Below are 6,000 nucleotides of genomic sequence, written 5' to 3' on the forward strand. Positions count from 1 at the left end.
TTTAATATACATTAGATTAATGATGCTATTCCACACTTTTAGGATCATGAGGGGTTCTGTGTGGAGGATGGAGGAGCTGAACAAACAGCGTCATCTGAATCACGGGGTCTTGATTAAACTAGAGTGGGACAAAACTATGGGATCAAAATCCCGTCAAATGTATTGCAGTCATGGATCCAAAAATAATAAGCATGAATAAAAATAATAAAAAATTCATAAGCGCAAAAAGAAATAAAAAGTGCAGATCATCCACACAGGTCTCAGATGCGGAGGCAACTGATATTCGTCCTCCGTCACCCAGATTGAGTCACTACGCCACCACGAGGATTTAGAGCGCATTGGGAATTTGGCATTCCAAATTGGGGAAAAAAAGGGAGCTCAGATCAAAAAATAACAAGCATGAATCAAAAGTATATAAACACATTTAAAATATGATACAAAAAAATGCAATTAAAGCAAAGTCTACAATTGCAAACAAAATCATGTTTCTTTGGGTATATTTCTGTTTTTTGTACTCTGAATATTTTTCTCATATTTTAATTTATTTGTACGCTTACGCTGTATTTTTCTTTGCTTTTGTTTCCATGTTCTGCTCTTGATTTTCCAAAACTTGTGAGTACTTTCATGTAAATCAGGGGCGTTTAGCGTCCCTATTGGTCCACTAGCTCTTGATCGACAGCTCCTCCTCTAGCCAATCATCGGGAGAGGAGAGGTGACGTCACTCCCGTGCGACTGCGACGACTGCAGCTCAATATTATATTATTTGTGCTTGATAGATTCGCGGCTTGTGTCTGTTTTGAGGATTTTCTGCATCTCTAGGACACGATGTTTGTCCGAGTTGGTCATTATCATCGTCCGTTAACACATGTATCGAGTCAGATGAGTTTAGTTAACAGAGTCTTTAGTTTAGCAATTATTTAAAACTTCTTTGTTTGTAGGTTATTGGCTGAATATATAAAACTAACAAGGCTGTGTTGTTGTGGATGTTTGATGCATGTTTATTTTAAGGGAGTGTTTATGATAGTTGGGAGAGAATGAAAATGAAAGAATGGAAGTTTAAAGGAAAAGATGAATAAATAAATCATGATTGCATTACAGTTCAGTAAATGTCTAAATGCAAATAAACCGCGAATCACCAAAAAATAAAAGTTCTGAAAGATAGATGGTGACAAACATCATGTTGTAACAGACTGAACGCGGAAACAAAGACGAGAAACACGTGTCAGTGAATCACACGATCATTAAAGGTATGAACACTTTTATACTGCGAGAATTAAACATATTTTCAGATCTAATATAAATATCAGTAGATCAGTACAGGATCTATATATGTTATACAGTAATCTGTACACTATTAATGCAATGGTTTTGCTTTTATTATTCAGAGAGACTTTAAAGCTCATTAATGGGTTTAAGAATGAAATGCAATCTGAACATTTTGTTGTTGTTCATGTTCATATCTGTGATTTTGCTGCAGGTAGTTTTTCCTCACTATAGTAAATAAATCCACAGCAGCGTATTTGAAAAGCTCCAGAAAGTTGCAGTGGTTTCTCTACTGAAGGTAAAGCTTCTGCTGTCTGTCTTTAAACACAGTTGAAGTACAAATAAAGGTTGTCATGTCATATAAAGAGATGTTAATGTTAGCGTGTGCACACTGTTAGAGCCCTGCGTTACATGTGTTGTGTAGTGTGGGGTGTAGGTCGTGTGCTACATCAATGCAGAGTCTCTATTCTCTCTTCTCTCTGTCCTCATGACAGCTGAGATGCTGTAGACCCTGATACAGTTTTAATATACACATTTAACTGTTCCATCACTTTTCATTAGAGCTGATTATGCATTTAACGGCTAATGTAGAGATGTGCATATTGCAGAATATTTCATGCATTTATTTCTGTTTATGCAGGACGTCTGGACAGATGGAGAGTTCACTGACTGGCCCGTATCTCTTCCAGAACAATCAACCAATCAGCAACACTTCTGTTTATGTCTACTGAATGAATAAAACATGTCAGGATTTCAGTTTACTGGATTTATATTAATGTCATGGTACAGTCATATAAATATACTTTATATTCTTTAAGAAATAAGAAAAGGTTTGTTAGATTTACTCTGATAAATGAATATGGAAATATATAATCAAGCTGTGTGAAATCGTGTGTTATTGGCAGGTCTTTACTCACACTGAGAGTTTACACACACTCTTCATAACCAGATGAAACTATGTGCACGTGTCTGCTGCTCTCCAAAAATATGCATTATCAAAGACTATCAAAAGGACTATTGTGTGAATTATTAATTATGTTTTCTTGCTGTATGTGAATTGAAAGAGCAAATAAAATGACTAAGTCTTGATTTATTCAGTTAAGATTAGAATTGTGTATTAAACTACATCACCGAGAGTCAAATTGTATTATAGCGTCTTATTTTTAGAGGTTTTGTTCCAATAATTAGTACCTCTGTTTTGTCAGAATTGAGTAGAAGCAAATTTCTGTTCACCCAATCTTTTATTTCATTGATACACTCTGCAAATTTGGAGAATTGTGAAACTTCAGGTTTTGAAGAAATATAATGTTGGGTATCATCGGCATAACTGTGGAAACTTATTAAACGATTGCTGATAATATCTCCCAGTGGAAGCATATACATGGAGAACAGCAGAGGCCCTAAGACTGATCCCTTTGGCACTCTATAATTTAATTTTGCACTAGAATTGAAATGCAGCTGAGATCAGATGATAAGTGCAGTCTCTGTACTGTGATGAGGCCTAAATCCTGACTGAAATTTTTAATATATACTATATCTCAATAGAAATGAACATATTTTGGAGGATACTACCTTTTATAAATTTTAGACATAAACATGATATTTGAAATTGGTCTATAATCAGCCAGTTCTCGTGGATCAAGTTGTGGCTTCTTAATAAACTGTTGATAACTGACGTTTTTAAGTTCCTTGGGACATGTCCTAAGGGTAGCGAGGAGTTAATAATATTAAGAAGAGGTTCTGAGATTACAGGGAATACCTCTTTTAAGAGCTTAGTTGGTATAGGATCTAACATGCATACTGTGGCTTTTGATGTTTCTATAAGTTTTGTTTGCACTTCATGACCTATGACAGCGAAGGATTGCATTTGCAGGGTCCATGACCTATTTGGCTGGGCCAAATCCACCAATGTTTTGCCCCTTGTAAGATCACCTGCTGGGTTTGTGTTTGAGTTCACATACCTCCAAACCTGTTGATCTGTGAGATCTTGGATTTCAGCAATCCTGGTTCCCACAAAGACCTTGAATCAACATGAGTCTGACTTGATACATGTCAGGACAGTGGTGGAGTCAGACCACAAGATGGCATCCTTGATAGATAGGGTGACCTCACTGACTATCAACGTTGCAAGTTGTGCTCCAGTGACTGCCACGCAAAACTCCAGCCTTGACATGGATTTTTGCCTTTTTGTTGCTACTAGAGATCTGGCAAGCAGTAAAGCTAAGTGGAAATTACCATAGGCATCCTCAGAACATAGGCAGGCCACTGATCCATATTTTGTCTCAGATGCATCGCATAACACATGGAGATCTCTAGTCACACCTGGCTGGTCCATACTTGTAGGAATATAGCAGCAAGGTAAGGTGATGCAAGTTAGAAATGTTAATTCTGCTACCCATGAATTCCATGCATGAAGCAGCTCCTCAGGTAGTAATGGGTCATCCCATTTTCTTTGTTTATCACAGAGTTGCTACACAATCAACTTGGCTTGAGTTGTGTTTGGAAGTATGAGTCCAAAGGGTCATATTGTCTAGCCGATATGCGGTACACGTTGTACATGGTAGTTGGGCCATAATCCTCTGATCGATGCTTATAGCTTGGCCACCTGGGCTGTCTTGCCTTCCGGTTGTCTCTCTCTGGGTTCACTTGTGGCCTTCAGCCCCTCTCGTTTCCCCTGTGCTTTCTTGGAATGCCGGTTCCATAATGTCCTGGTCCTCCCATGAACACATTTTTTTGTGTTATGTTTAGGAGTGCCAGAAGTCCTACCTCCTTAGAGGGGGGCTATGTAACACCTGAGACTTTTGCCCTAGTGGCCACCAGAGGTCGCTAAGAGTTTAGTGACTTTTAGTTTGAAGTTTTGTGTTTAACTCCTTGTTTCTCTGCTCCTGGTTCCTGCCCTGATTGTTCCCAGCTGTATCTACTTTACCTTGTTTGCCATAGTGTATATAATGTCCTTGTGTTTGCTCAGTCTTTGTCAGGTGTTGTTCCTGTTACCCTTAATGGATGTAATGATTTGTTCTGTTTTCATGTTTTAGTTTCCTGTTTTTATTTTCCTGAATTTTTATGAAATAAGCCTGCACTTAGATCCTCTTTCTCTTGACTCCTCCCTGCAAACGTTACAGAACAACTGACCAATATATCTATCTAGCTCTGTCAGGCAGGACTGTCTATTTCATTGGGCTTATTTGCCTTTGTGAACCAGTTGAACTGGAGTGACTTATCTCAGTTAAGTTTTATGGATTGGCCTGAATTTGTATGGCAATACAGATTTGCCAGAGATGGGAGAGCTCACATCAAAATCACCCTGGAGAGTCTATACCCTTCATGTGAGCATAACAATGTTCTCTTGTCAAAGGTAGTCTCAACTTCTATAGTCCCGGTGGTTCCTCTCACACCAAAGGTGGCACCCGGTATGCTAACGCCTACCACGGTCGATCAAGCCAGCGCCCATGCTTGGCACGGTCAATAAGCCAGCACCCATGCCTACTATGGTCAACAAGCCTGCTCCCATGCCTGTCACGGTCAAAGAGCCTAGTCCTGAAGCCTCATCTATCCCAAAGCAACTGCCTGAAGCCTCGTCTGTCCCAGCGCCTGAAGCCTCGTCTGTCCCAGTGCCAGCATCCTCGGCCACAGAGGCTGTTCCCACAGCAGTGCTCTCGGCTGTCTAGAAGAGGAGGAGGAGGAGGAGGGCTCCTGCTCCCCATTAGTTGCCAGTACTCATGGCCATGGAGGTCATTCCCCAGTCGCTGTCAGCACTCACAGCCATGGAGGCTGAATTCCTGCCATTGCCTGTGTTACAGTCGACAAGCCTGTCCAGTTACCCAAGGCTGTTGACGATCGGCCCTGGTCTCTTGACTGTCTGCCTGATCGGCCCTGGTCTCCTGACTGTCTGCCTGATCGGCCCTGGTCTCCTGACCATCCGCCTGATATGCCCTGATGTCCTTGGTCTTCTGGTTCTCCTTAGTCTTCAGACTCCCCATTCACTTTGCCTTGGCCACCTGGGCTGTCTTACCCTCCGGAGGTCTTTCTGTGTTCACCTGTGCTTTCTTGGAATGCCGGTTGCATGATGTCCTGCTCCTCCCATGAACAAATATTTTGGTGTAATGTTTAGGAGTGCCAGAAGTTTCTCCTTAGAGAGAGTGCTATGTAACACCTGAGTGAGCACTCTTTTGCCCTAGTGGCCACCAGAGGTTGCTAGGAGTTTAGTGACTTTTAGTTTGAAGTTTTGTGTTTAACTTCTTGTATCTCTGTTCCTTCTCTGATTGTTCCCAGCTGTATTTAGTTTACCTTGTTTGCCAGAGTGTTTATAATGTCCTTGTGTTTGCTCAGTCTTGGTCAGTTGTTGTTCCTGTTTCCCTTAATGGATGTAATGGTTTGTTCTGGAGCCATCATTACTGAATCTCTAGACTGATTCATTAACCCTTCCCCACATTCTCGCAAACTCTTTTTAACTTAACAAAGCATAGTGGGAAATATAGTCTTACTCATTTGTTTGGGGATCTGTAGTCTTAATGCTGAACAGAATAATATCAGTGGCAAATTATACTACATTTCTGTTATCACTACTTAGCACTATTTATGACTATCATTATTCTAATTCATTCACAACAGATGCTCCATGTGCTGAAGGTTTTTAAGATTTTATGTCAGACGTCAGATAAAAATCTATAAACAAAATGATGATCCAGTGCTCAGAGTCAAATGATACAGGCAAAGAATCAAAGAACCCAAGATTGA

The 6,000-nt window shown here is 40.2% G+C and overlaps 1 long non-coding RNA gene across 1 annotated transcript; it reads left to right on the forward strand.

Moving 5' to 3' along the window:
- Positions 1–717: 717 nt before the first annotated feature.
- Positions 718–2,392, forward strand: LOC127652467 (uncharacterized). Its single transcript, XR_007971711.1, has 3 exons — positions 718–1,247; positions 1,478–1,561; positions 1,904–2,392. It is a non-coding gene; the product is annotated as an uncharacterized LOC127652467 (long non-coding RNA).
- The last annotated feature ends 3,608 nt before the right edge of the window (positions 2,393–6,000 follow it).

The sequence above is a fragment of the Xyrauchen texanus genome, chromosome 12 (genome assembly GCF_025860055.1).
Source record: "Xyrauchen texanus isolate HMW12.3.18 chromosome 12, RBS_HiC_50CHRs, whole genome shotgun sequence".
NCBI classification, from domain to species: Eukaryota; Metazoa; Chordata; class Actinopteri; order Cypriniformes; family Catostomidae; genus Xyrauchen; species Xyrauchen texanus.